The 13,177-nt window shown below is 49.4% G+C and overlaps 1 long non-coding RNA gene across 1 annotated transcript; it reads right to left on the bottom strand.

Moving 5' to 3' along the window:
- Window positions 1–3,137: 3,137 nt before the first annotated feature.
- LOC142058317 (uncharacterized) lies at window positions 3,138–7,577 on the bottom strand. Its single transcript, XR_012660907.1, has 4 exons — window positions 7,026–7,577; window positions 6,739–6,862; window positions 5,801–6,272; window positions 3,138–5,117 (listed from the first exon to the last, which is right to left on the bottom strand). It is a non-coding gene; the product is annotated as an uncharacterized LOC142058317 (long non-coding RNA).
- Window positions 7,578–13,177: the final 5,600 nt, after the last annotated feature.

The raw sequence follows: 13,177 nt of genomic DNA, 5'->3' as shown, positions 1-13,177 counted from the left end.
TTTCAAGACACAATTTCACCATAATTGGTATCATAAATATTAAACCAAACAAACCCTTCTGCGCCCTGCCACGCTGGGAGCGCTGCCTGCAAGACATGCGTGTGGAAGCGCGGGCTGAATTTCTGAGCGCTGTAGTTATAGCAACAGGCGCTGTTGTTCATCGGCAGCAGTTATGCAACTCTCAGCTGCACCTTGAAAAGTGCAACTCTCTGCACAAAGCCTCTGAGCAGCAGTGGTGACCCAAAACCCACGGGCATGGGTCAGAAGGGTGGCTCTCAGGCATGGCAATGAGCCCCTGGCTGCAACACACCTGCCCCAGGTGCCCTGGGAGCTCCCCAGCCACATTTGCACCATCGCTCGTGGGCACAGACCCGTAAAAAAGCAAGCCCTGTGTGCCTCCTCTGCTTGCACAGCCCCCAAAGTGTTCAACTGATGGTATGCAGAAACAACACGGACTTCTGCTGCTGGCTGTGGAAGTGAAGATCTCTTTGGTACCCAGCGTGCGCAGGGTCAGCAAGGCACGCGGGTATCTTCAAATGACACTTTGCTGATTTTCTCTTCTTCACAACACGCAGCCAGGCTAAAGAGCAGTTCCCTTGCCTACAACTCAGACGCCCTGCTAGAAAATCAATGGTCATTTGCTGATATTCTGGCACTTGGCTCGCTGCATTGCCATGCTTTGGGAGGGGACGCTCCAATTTGCCGGTCTCCAGAGCAAGCAAAAACCAGTAAGGGTCGGACTGGCATTGGGCAGATGCTCTCAGACCATTTGAACAATGCAGCCTGATAAATCTATCCAAAACTCCAGGAGCCTCGTTTCGTGCCCGTCCAAGGGTCTGCCCAGCCTGGGGAGCAGGCTGGGAATGTCCCTTGGGTTCCCCACAGTAGTGCAGCTGCATCCTCACTAGAAGTCCTGAAAAATGGGTTACACACCTCGCATCAACCTTGCTAAAGCCCTGACAGGTTTATATGTCAGATTTAAATGAAACACATCCCAGTCTACACCAGCAACAGGTATCTCCAGCTGGCCCCGATGTGGAGCATGGAGACTTTGAGTATCTGCAGCAGGAGAGCGGGCAGGGAGTTCCCAGGGCTGGGGCCGGCACTCACAGCCCTGCTCCCAGGCTTCTCCAGAAAGCCTACAAGGCATGAAGGGTACCAGCTTGTTTACCTTAGCTTAGCTTATTTACCTACAGAAACAGAACAGGAATTACAGAATTCAGTGCTAGAAAGAGGATCGCTCCTTCAGGGCTGGGAACTGACCCTGGATTTCTGAGTTGGCACTGGACCAGGCTAAAGCAATGTGTTTCTGTTCACCGGCTTGACCAAGGAGCCAGGGAGCAATGAAAGGTGGGCATGCCAAGCACCAGCTATGGTTTAAAACAATCAGGAATCTTAAAATAGATCTGAGCGACTTTGAACGGCAAAAATAAAAGCCGATGGCATCTTTGTTAATGAAGATCAGAAATTGCTCTTTTCTGTGAATTAAGGACAGCACCAGCAGGGCTGGATTTCAGCAGGTTTCAAAGGGCAGCAGATACATTATTTTTAAATGATAAACAAAATGTAATAACCCAACCTCAGGAATACAATCGTCTGCTTTCAATGCACTCCGGTTTCTTTAATTCTTTTCCATCAGAAGAGATATATGAACTGCCACAAAACCCTGCCACCTCCCCATCTGCATGCATTGCAGCCTGAAGCACAGGACCTGCACTGGGTTACAACCTGACCGGGAAGCAAATCCCTCCCAGAGAGCAAGAGGGGAAGGACATGACTCTTTCCCCTGGGTGCTGTCTGTGATAAGAGGAGAATTAAGACCTCCAATCTATTTCTAATGGAGAGGTTACGAGAGGGCATTTTGGAAGCAATTGAAAGGTTGGTAAAGGAGCTCAGCCAGGAAATGTATGGAGTCTCATTACCTTTTATCTTCCGAGCACATAAAGTTTGCAGAATCTCTGTTTAGGTTAGCAGGAAACCTCTACAAGAATTATATATGCTGCCTGCATGCTTATCAAGGGAGAAAGAGCTGTGCTCTATCAGCCAGCTGTGGGGCTCGGCGGAGATAAAGATATCCCCCTGCCCAGCAGTGACTTGGGATAAATCATCCTGTCCACGCGCTGCCATTACGCCTAACCTCTGCTTGGCCCCTTCCAGTCGTCACACAATTTAGCTGCAAGAGCCAAGATGAAGGAACGTGGCTGGGTCTTTTTCAAGCGTCCCAGAGCTCTCCCTGCAGTGTGGGAAAGAAGGGAGTGCTTAATTTACAGTTCAGCTATAAATGCCCTGTTCTAGATAGCCTATCGAGACCGCAGCTTTAATACATGCCCAGCTGGCCCAGCGTTTGGATCCAGTTGTTTTTCAGCCTGGATCCCACGGCTGGAGGCTGAGGGATGGCTGGGACCAGGCGCCAGCTCAGCAATACCCCTTTTTCTGCAGACAACCATCACCAGCCTCACAGGTGTCATCATCCCTTTTTGCCTTCAACCCCGGCTGCCTGTCAGGTCCCACGGGAGGCCAGCGCGTGCTGCTGCCCCACTGGACACAAACCCCACGGAAACGGCCCACTCCAGGACATGCATTTCCCCCCCCGACACCTTGAACGGACCCTCCGTGAGATGCCAAAGCTCAGGTCTGCCCTATTGCTACTGCAAAGAGGGTTTGCTACGGCCCAAAGCACGTCGGCGTTGCCGGCAAGGTTGGGATTGCAGTCTGCGTGGATGTAGCACATCGGCAGACCATCCGGGCTGCTGTCAGAGCAGCCCAGGCTTCACACAGGCGACTTCACCGCTAGCGCTTAGGGACTGTCACAGCGTGAAGGCAGCACAGAGATGTCCTCAGGTGCAAGAAGTTGGTGCAGATTTCAGGTTATGCATAAAGAGAGAGACAGCCACTGCCTAGAGCGCTTGTAAGTTCAGAGCGTGGGCAGTGGATGGTGCTTAGGGGACTTACGGCTGCCACGGCCACCCAGGGAAATCTGTCCCTTCCAATTGATTCAGCAATGATTACGAGGCACGCGATATTCAAAAGACTGCAAACAGAGCTGCCTGGGCATAGATATACAGTGTAAGGCCTGCGATATTTTCTGTCGGCCAATGCCACCAAGTCATGAGAAGTAGTGATGCATATAACCAAAATCCCAGAAGACTCATTGTTTTATGTAAGCACCATATATACACCCGGAAAATAAAACTGTGCGTGAAAGAGAACAAATTAAAATTCAATTTTATCTATACCAAATAAATGCTATCATCAGTGGGAGACTGGTAGAGATATATTGGTACTCGCGTAATTCCTTGGTGAACTTTTATGGGCCAATTGATAAAAAATATTCTCATGAGAGCAATGCACATAATTTCTAGAGCTCCAGTATTTTGCTAGTGAGTCAGTGCAGAGATGTGTGATTTACACAAAGAACACAGAGGGCTACCCCAACACGGGTAGCACAAGCACGAGTGCTCCGGGGGGAATTCTCCCCTGGAATCAGTGCACAACATCTATGTTTGGCCTGCGGAGGGATGATGACCTAAGCCGGGATTTACGTGGATCTCTCCTGTTAGAAGAGTAGCAGATGCTTTTAGCACCAACGTTCCCAAGCAGGACAAAATCCAGTGCGATGAAAAAAATAATCCACAGCAGTCCTCCATCTTTTCTTACTATTGTCTTAAACACTTTCAGCAGAGCGGAGCAATTTCCTCCAGCTCTTCACGTGTTCACAGAACTGAACATGAAAATCCAGATAAAATATATTCATCTGTGTCTCCTTTCCAGATGCGTGGCACTGGGTCTAAATCTTGCAGGGAAACAAACTGCTCCGGTAAGGCCAGCGCTCTTTGCTGACCATGATGTCCATCCTCACCCGGCACAGAGCAACGGCTATTGAGTCCATGCTGCACACAGGGACAGTCACGTTCAAGGTTCCTGACACCTGAGGATCTCAAAGCACTTTCTAAATAGCAGTGAAGTGCCAGCTCCTTGCCTGGGTCTGACTGTAGCTCTCATGGAAATCAGTCGCAAAGCTTCCTCACGGGACAGAGGATGCTGGTTCAGACCCCCCATAGATCATCGGTCAGGATTTGCTTATGGAAAACAGGTGGAATTTGTGCAGTTTAAAATGAGAATTACATTCACTAATTCGGTCTCATGAAGTTCAGGGGTAAAATTTCAGCTGAGAAGACTCTGGCTCTGCCTGTTGCAGGCCAAGGTGGCACGCAGTGCTCACAAGTGATGCTCGCGCAGCCGAAAGATGCGGTCGCTGCTCTGCAGCACCTCCAGCGCGCTTGCTGTGTGCGCAAAGCCCTCCCTTACTTCTGTGCTCTCAAAGGACAGAAGATTCAAATATAAGAAGACCAACATCAAACATTGGCTCTCTGAGTTCCTCTGTCAGGTGCGGTTTCTGATTTCTGTGAATTCACAAGTCCTGTCTGTGAGGAAGAGGACTCATTTAGTTAATTGGTGACATTTACATAGAAAAGAGTATTCAAAACCAAACCTGAAGCAGCACAGGAAATTTACCCTGAAACTTGGAAATCAGGTGCTTAAATGATAACAGCATTTTTGCATTTTGCTGCTTGCCCCTGCTCTGCTGTCTCAGGCAAATCAGAGGCCCATGACTCCAGGGATGCTTTTCTACGTGACTCACCCTGCCGAGCTCAAGCTCTCACCTCGGGCACAAAGAGGTCTGCAGGCAGAACCTCTCCTCCCTGCCATTAGGGAGGAGATAAGTCACTCTGCTCTTTGTGCAGTGAAGGCTGGGAGGGGAGGGTTGTGTCAGGAGATATTTACTGGGGCTCAACATTCACCTGATTTTTTTGAATTTATGTGTCTTCCATATCACAGCTCAGCTAAATTTTTTTCCCATACATTTATAATAAAATATTCCAAGCGGGTTAAAAACAAAACCCTGAAGTTTTTATTTCTTCCTGCCCAAGAACAGGTATTTCCTTCAGTCACGAGGAGTTTCGTGGCCTGCAGGAGGGGGCCAGTGAAGACGGCGTGTCTAAGCCATGCATTGCCAGTGCATTGCAAGCACCCGCCACTGCGGTCACGCTCTCATCAGCCCGGCACGGATCCTGATGGCTTTGCTCCGGCGGGATGGAGGCACCCGGCTGGCAGTGCTGTGAGAAAATGGATCAGGATGAGTCTCTAAGGAAAAAAACTGCTGAACATAATGACTTTGTTACTTCTAGCCGGCACGGTACTAGTCACTGTAATCAGCTTTGCTATGTTTTAGCCTAGTCAGCAGTTTTGGCTCCACTCCTCTGTCTTTACCAATGTATGTAACTACTTTATTAAAATCTAATCCACTACAGAATAAATAAAAATCCAGTGGTAATACCAAGGTCTAATTAAAGACAAAAACCTGTTGCCATCTTTCTAGATTAAACTGTCTTCATTTTACTTCACAAATCTGTACTCATGTAAATCAGCCCATCAGGCTTTTTTAGGCACCTAAACAGCTCCAAGGGAGGGATGGGGGCCCCAGCGAGGCCCCCCTGGGCAACACGACATGCTGCTCAGGCAGGTTCGGGTAAACAGGGATTTGATTTTTCTGATGGCACCTTGGGTCAGGTGGGTCACATCTTACTTTCCAAAAGGCATTTCCCACAGCTGCTGATGGCCTTACCCTTTTGCGTCGTACCGGTGAGCAGGGTTTTCACCATGAGGGTTGGCCCACCAATGATTTTGGGTATTTCTTGGATGTTTTCAACAGCAGGAATAGCTGCTGCATCCCTCAGCCACAGATACCAAATTTAGCATCTTGTGGGAGGCAGCGCCGGTTATAGCTTGCAGGACTTACTCAGGGACTGCAGCCTTAGCAGATCCTATCGCGCTCTCCTAAAGCACATTATTTCGCCTCCGAGTGCACAACAGATCACCATTTGGGTCTGTCAGATCTGAACAAATTTTCAAGTCCATGCACAAAGGATGTACCAGGCAGATCAGACGTAGAGGCTTTCCAGGCTGACCGTCTGGTTTGAAATCAAATGCCACTGCTGAAATCAGATGCTCATATTCTCTTCTCTGACCTCCCATTCCTTTCTCTAAGTGGCAAAAGCAGCTTCTTCAAGTGCCAAAACAAACCCGAACTGTGAGACGACACAAGGATGCGACCAGACACTTGCGAAGGGCTGCAGTGAGCGGGGACCGGTGCCTCAGCTCTCGGCAGCGCTCGTAACGGTGACAGCACCGAACAGATTTGCACCAGTTGCCGCCGACATGATGTGCCTGCGCTGTCTTGCGGGACTGGGGGATTTCTCTGGCTTCTCAAACTACAACAAACACACATAAAAACGTGTCCTAGTCAATAATTTATTATACTGAGATGGCAGCATAATTAAGTTACCAGAGTGCTTTGAGCAAATATCTGGTAGCATAAGGTGCTACGTGCTTTTGGCACGAGCTTTATTTAAACACATTGGATCAATTTGAATCAATCTGACATGTACACACTTCAGGGCATGGCTAGTTTCAAATCAATTAAACTCCTTATGACTTTATGATTAGAAACCTGAGATTATAAAACATTAATATAAAATCACAGTTTATAAAGTGAAAAATAAAATCCCAGTGTAATGTTTCATGAAGATCACAGGAATCATTATATAAGCTTCATTAAACAAACAAGGTAAGGGTAATTAGGCTGTAAATTGAGTACAGTAGTTGAAAAAAGAGAAGCTATAATTAGGAGGTGGTGGCCACTTAGCCAAAAAAAAGGAAGTATGGATAACTAGTCACCTTCTGCGTGATTTCAAACAAAAACACAACTGATTTCTTCATGAGATCGTGCATCAACCACAGAAGTTGGTTGTAGCAAATGGCTGCAGGACAAGCGAGGCAAAGGAATTGATTTGCAGTTTGCCTGGAAAGAGAAAAAAAACCACACTGAGCAAGAAGGTACATAGAGGTCCTGCACAAAATAGCGAATAAAATCCTAAACTATCATAGGCACAAGTTGGGCTCTAAAGAGCCTTCAGCAGAGCACCTGGGCAGGTACTCGGGTACTTTCCTATGCAGGGGCTTACCTGGAAGGGCTGGGCTAAGTCCCACGGACATGGATAGGACTGAAATGTGCACTTTAGCACCTGGCTGATGAGAAATGAGTTTAAGCTGGGGGCTTGAGAGCGTTTCTAGGGAAAGGTCTGCCAGCAGATTTTACTTTCTTGTGCATTTAGTGTAAGAATTTCCAAATTCAAAGGTGCTACCCCCTGCTAAGCCAATTTTCATTCTTCCAATCCTTCCAATGATCATTCAGTCTGCGGAAGGAGTGTGATGATCTTGCTTCTTCTCTGGCTTGGCATAAATTAGCCAAATAGATCAAAATCATCCTCAGCAGAACTGCATTTCTTGGGCAGATTCAGGCCAGCACGCCTTTTCAAATGCTGTGAAGGATCCTGTAAGCGATTCTCCTTCAGAAATATGAATACTGATTTTGCGTGTGCTTTTATCTGACCTGCCCAATAAATACACGTTAATACAACAAAGCCTCCAGTACTTAAAAAATAAAAAAATGCTGGGGATGGGAATATGCAAGGAGCTTCCCAGCAGTTCCTTCTCTTACACACGGGGCACCGATTGCTTCTACAGCACTGGGACGTGTGTGCCAAAAGGCAGGGTCCAAAGTCCACTAAGTCAGCAGCACAACTCATCAGCTCCAGCGGACTTTGCTCTGGGCCCCGTGCACACAAGAAATCTCCTTTGCTTTTTGTTTTGACATGATGGAAACCTGGGATAGCCCCACACAGCTTTTGTAGCTTAACCTTTGCTCGCTCCCGAATGGATGTTGGTTTAAAGATATAGAGGGTCTGAAGAAAAAGATATGTAAAATGTTGAATGGGACAAGGAGAAATCATAACCGCTGCCGAACACAGGAAAGCCCTTCCAGCAGACCCTGCTGTGCAGGCGGGGGCTGGCAGGGGTGCGGACAGCCTCTGGGCTGCTGGGACGTCAGTCCAGGTCACGTATCACCCTCCACGATGGACCCGCCCCAGGAAACCCAGGCAGGACGGTGTGCCCAGTCTGCCCAGTCCCGGCAGCCAGCTGAATAAGAGACAATCCCTCAGAACACAGCCTGCCTGGGAAATGCTGGGTGTTTTCACGCAGCCCAGCTCCCGCGCCCTCCTCTCCCAGTCCCGCTCCCCGGAGAGCCCCCACCACCCGGCTGGGGCTCGCACAGCCCCGCGTGGGATGCCTGGCTGGCTGTCGCCAGATGGTTTCACTTCACACATAATAGCATCCGGCCCCCTCCTCCCCTCTCCTCCGGGCTTGCCGGGGGGGCCGGGGGCCACTGCACCGGGTCAGCCATCAGCACCCTGCATTTGCTGGCAGGAGGGGGTCTGCAGCAAACACAGGACCTGTCTCAAAGCCAAGCAGCCAGCGAGGCCAGGGGATCCTTCCAAACCCCATAACGACCTCCCAATGGCTCAGAAATTAAGGTATCAAGGCTTTTGTGAGGCTTGAAATAAAACCCAAATCTGGATCACTTCAGCCTCGCGCTGCCACTTTGAACTTCTTGGCAAGTGGTTCAGAGCCTTTGAAGCTGCATCCCGGTCCCACCTCCCTCCCAGTTCAAACACGGCGCGGCCGGCGTGCCTCCATCAGCTGGCCGGCACATTGGCGGCAGCACACGGCCGGGCGACTGCTGGATGGGCGGCTGCGGCACCCTGGCAAACCCACCGGCAGCATCTCGGTCCGACCACGGTGCCCTCGGCCAGGCACTGTGTCTCAGGGGAGATTCATGGGGCAGGCACCAGCTCGGGGGGTTATTACAGGAAATTAATAAGCAGAAAGAAAGGATGAGCCTTTGTGGTGAGCCATCAGGCCTCCAGGATCAGACCCTAAAGGTTGAGGTATCTGAGTCAGGCCCCCAAAATCATGACCTTGATTCAGAGCACAGGGAGGTTGATCTTGCAGCCTGATGCTCAGCTGGTTCCCCGGTGGGTTTTGGTTTGGTTTTCAAGGGAGGGATGAATCACTTTTCCATGCTTTCCCCTCTGCCCAGAAAGGTGAGAAACAGCTAAAGCCAAGAGAAACCCCAGAAGTCAGTGATATTTCCCGTGGCTTTGCTGCAGACACCAGAAACCATCCGACCCCTGGGGAAAGGGCTCTGTGTGTGTGCGTGCGTGTGCAAACGCCGAGGAGAAAAACTGGTTCTGTCACAAAAGTGGTGGGGACGCTCCGTGGCCGGGTGACGCCACCCAGCCCTCGCCACCTCCCCGCAGAGCACGGGGCGACGAGTCTCAAGTCGGGCTCGGGGGGCTCCCCGGGGACCTCCCAACCTGGCTGTGCCGCCCCAGGGGTCTCGAGTGGGGAGCGGGACAGGGAGGTGGCGAGGGAAGGCTTTACAAGCTGGTGTACGGCAACTCGCCAGGGACGCCTGAGCACGGGCGGGGAGCCAGCACGACGCTCCCGCATTTATTAGGGGACCTGCTGGCTTACCAGGAAATTACACAGCAGTTAAATACTTTATACATTGAACCAGTTTATTGAGGAGCTGCTCGAGATTTTTTTTTTTTTCATAGAGGGACCGTTCTGGAAATGATGATGCTGTGAGCAGGAGCCGGCCCCGCGATGCGGCGCGGCTCGGTGGCACGGTGCATGGCTTGGTGGCATGGTGCCCCTGCATTGCCACTCGTGGGGAACAGGAGCACAGTGTGCAGAAAAAAGAGCCATAAAATGGGAGATCTCTCCCAGCAGCCTGCAAACAAATGTAAGAGAGCAAATCCCAGCAGGCGGGTGTGAGCAGGGCTGCAGCTACGGCTGCACACCGGCAAAGTCACAGCTGCAGCACAGGCTGGCAAACCCACACGGGTTTTTAATCTGTGAGTGGGGGCACTGCTGGAGAAAAACCATGGCAGGATAAATCCCACAGGGAATGAACGTTTGTCCCATGCCTGGGCCAGGCTGGGGAATAAACACGTCCCCACCGGGGCTCCCCATGCTGGCACCCCTGCCCCATTGCCCCCTCCAGAGATGAGACCAGACCCCAGCACTGCTTCTCAGATCACCTCTCATTTTCCATGGAAGCAAACCCAGCTGTGACTCAGACTGGCTTCGTGCACCAGGTGGGATCTCAAAGCTGCCAGGATGGTAAATGCTAGCACAGCAATTAATGGGGAATAATCTCTGCCAGGTAACGAGTGACTCAGGCACATACCCCCGGCCAGCAGGTGCCAAAGGCAACACAGATAAATGACAAAAAATGAACCTTGAGACTAGAAGTAAAACAATGTGCTGAGGGGAAAGGTCACGATAGGGACTGACCAGAAAAGCCACCGAGGCTGTTGCAGATAAATAAGGAAAGGAGGAAAAAAAATCCCCACACTTTCTTATGGCAGTGGGAGGCAGGGAAGGAGCCCTGGGCTCCTGCCTGACCCTCCCTACGATGTGCTGGTGGCAGAGGGACTTTGCAGAGGGACATGGCCACGGCCAGGGGGTTGCACGCTCATTCCTATAACCCCCCCCCAGCCCCAGGGAGCACCCAGGTTTTGTTCAGCAGCATCAGGCACAGCAGCAATCATCCACAGGGACAAGGAGGGGAGAGTGACTGTTTCTGATTAGGTAGGAAAATCAGGGAGCCTTTAACTGCCAGGATGGCTCCATCCTGTGAGCTCCCCAAAGGAGTGTGTTAAAACTGTCTACCAACAGCAGACACAAAGGTCGCCCATGGCAGGAGGGGGTGCAGCCGTTATCGGGGTAACGGCAGCCATTCTGCACGTCCCAAGGAGGAGCAGCAGAAAATGAGTTTTCCGTGGCAGGCATAACTGTCAACACAGTGTTTGCATTGCATCGATTATCCCTGGAGAAAATGGGGACGACAAGCGTATTGACCTTTACAGGGAAAGCAGCAAGTATCTGCAGGCTTTCCGCCGCAGAGCAGGAGCGCGCTGCTTGCCTGTTACCATAAAAAAGAGGTGTCTCGCTACCCCCTGCCTCGAGGGCACAGGAGTCATGTCCTTCTAGTACCTGCATGCCCTTGGCTTTGCCCAGAAATCACTACATGACTGCGCAAGGCTCTCTCCCAGCACCTGGTCTCCTGCACTTTCGCTCCTTTGCTTTTCAACTCAGAAGGCAAGGCTGGGGAAGATTGTCGTGGAGCTGAACAGCGCTCTGCCATCAGCCACCTCTAATGCTGGACAATCCAGGCACGCTCTGGCCAGCCAGGCGGTAAATCATGTACAACTGCTGGACTGTCACCAGTGAGAATGTGGCAAGTGGCAGCTACGACCACTCACCCATGAAATGTAAATTTAATGTAACTATTTGCAATGTAAAGTGCTTTGCACTTTGAAAAATATGCTATTATTTGTGCCTTTTATTGGAGAGAGGGGGAAAAATATATTCAGAAACAGTCTCTTGTGCATGTTCACTTCTTTCTGCATCCAGAGTTATGGAGTTTATATTGAAATTTAGCAGCTGTGGGATACGCGGACCAACAGTGCCATCACCACTAAATCATCTCTTATTTAGCTAATGCCCTTCATCGCTCGCGCTTGCCTGCAAAAGCTACATATAGAATAGAAAATGACCTGCCAGGCTTACAGCAGCCTGGTCAAAAAAATTCCTCCTTCGTTCAGTTCCTCCAAAATGCGTTGTCCCAAAAATACCAACAATTTGTTTATAAATATTTCAGGACTAGTGGGTTTATTCTCAGGCAATAATAACACTTTCCCAAGAGTCTTTTTTGTTTGTTTCCATTCACCTTACTAAAAGTGTCCACCTCAAAACAGTTAAACCAACTGTGAAGGAATATATGTAAATGCATTAAAGAGCACCTAATCCACTACTGCCACGCTTACCATATTTTATTCTATTTAAAATTATGATAAAGACTTCTTAACTTTCTAGTCTCACACTACATATTAAGGAGCTGTCTTTTTTTAACTGTACATCTGTAGATATTAACAAAGGAAAAAAAAAAAAAAGGCTTGCATGTACAAGTATTTCAATTATTTCAAAATAATGTGGGGGTTTTGGCATCTCCTGACTTTCAAATTCACCTTTCTCCCACTTCCAGCTCAACATTCTAAATTATGAGTTTTGCAGGCAAGGAATCGGAGCCACTGGTAACTCAGAAATTAGTAGATTGGTGGGAAACAGTTGAGAAAAAACAGTTATTTTTAGAAGTAATGCAAAGAAACTTCTTTATAAACATTACTCTGCATCCACAGACTCAAGAGGAAACGCCTCCAGTAAATCCCTGCAGAACATGGTTTAAGCAGAGCTCTCACTTCACATGGCCACGGGCTATTAACGCTCATGCAATCAATTAGTTGAGTGCGGGAGAGAAGAGATAACTTCTTTGCTCCTCTAAATCACTCACAAGCATCTGGCCACCTCCTTGGTCTTCAGCGAAAAGGCTTGAGGCTGGCACGGGGCAGCTAACCTGCTCTGAAATGCTAACGTACATCCGCCGTGGGTGGTAGAGCTTCGGCCAGAACTGGGCACATCCATCTCACCTTGTGTAGGCACCGCGACATCCCTTGTTTCTGCTTAGATTTAACAAGTTAACTATTGCAAGTTAGTTACATCTTTATGAATACCTCCCGCCCGTCCAGACTATCTTTTCGCCAGTGAAGCCAAATTATGGAAGACCATGTGGCATCACCTACAAGACAGAGCAAACGCTTGCTGATTTGTCTTTGGTTCAAAGTAAATTAGCTGTTTGTGTTGTATTTTTTTAAACTGCAAGTCAAAGACTTGTTTTGCTCCAGAAAATGTGAGTGACTGCCTGGCCAGGCTTAAACTGGTGACAAGATTAGTCAGTGGAGGTGACAAGTGCCTTAACAGCCTCAGATGCTTGGTAAAGAATGTCCCAACACTGAACCTTCATATTTCACTAAAAGTCAGGCCTGTTAAACTCTGTAGCAGAGTATTTGGCATCCCAGTATTAGAGCAGATGCGCTTCATCTCAGGGCGACACCGTCCCTCGTCAGAAACCGCAGCAGGCGGCTGCGAGCGACATTCATCAAGAAGCCCTGCAGAGGCACCCCGTAGCCCCCGTCCCTCACCCAGGTGAGCTGGGGGGGTTACCTACTGGCACCAACCTGTTGATACAGAAAGTTGAAGATCGATGATGGTGAACAAGGTTTTCATCATTCAGTGAGATAACAGGAGGTAGAAATAAACACTTCTGTAGGCTGCAAGGGTGGTAGGAGTGATGTCACCTCATGGTTCA

Source organism: Phalacrocorax aristotelis, chromosome 6, assembly GCF_949628215.1.
Source record: "Phalacrocorax aristotelis chromosome 6, bGulAri2.1, whole genome shotgun sequence".
In the NCBI taxonomy this organism is placed as follows: Eukaryota; Metazoa; Chordata; class Aves; order Suliformes; family Phalacrocoracidae; genus Phalacrocorax; species Phalacrocorax aristotelis.
Note: the sequence above shows the minus strand (reverse complement) of the source record. Positions and strands in the feature narration are given on the sequence as shown.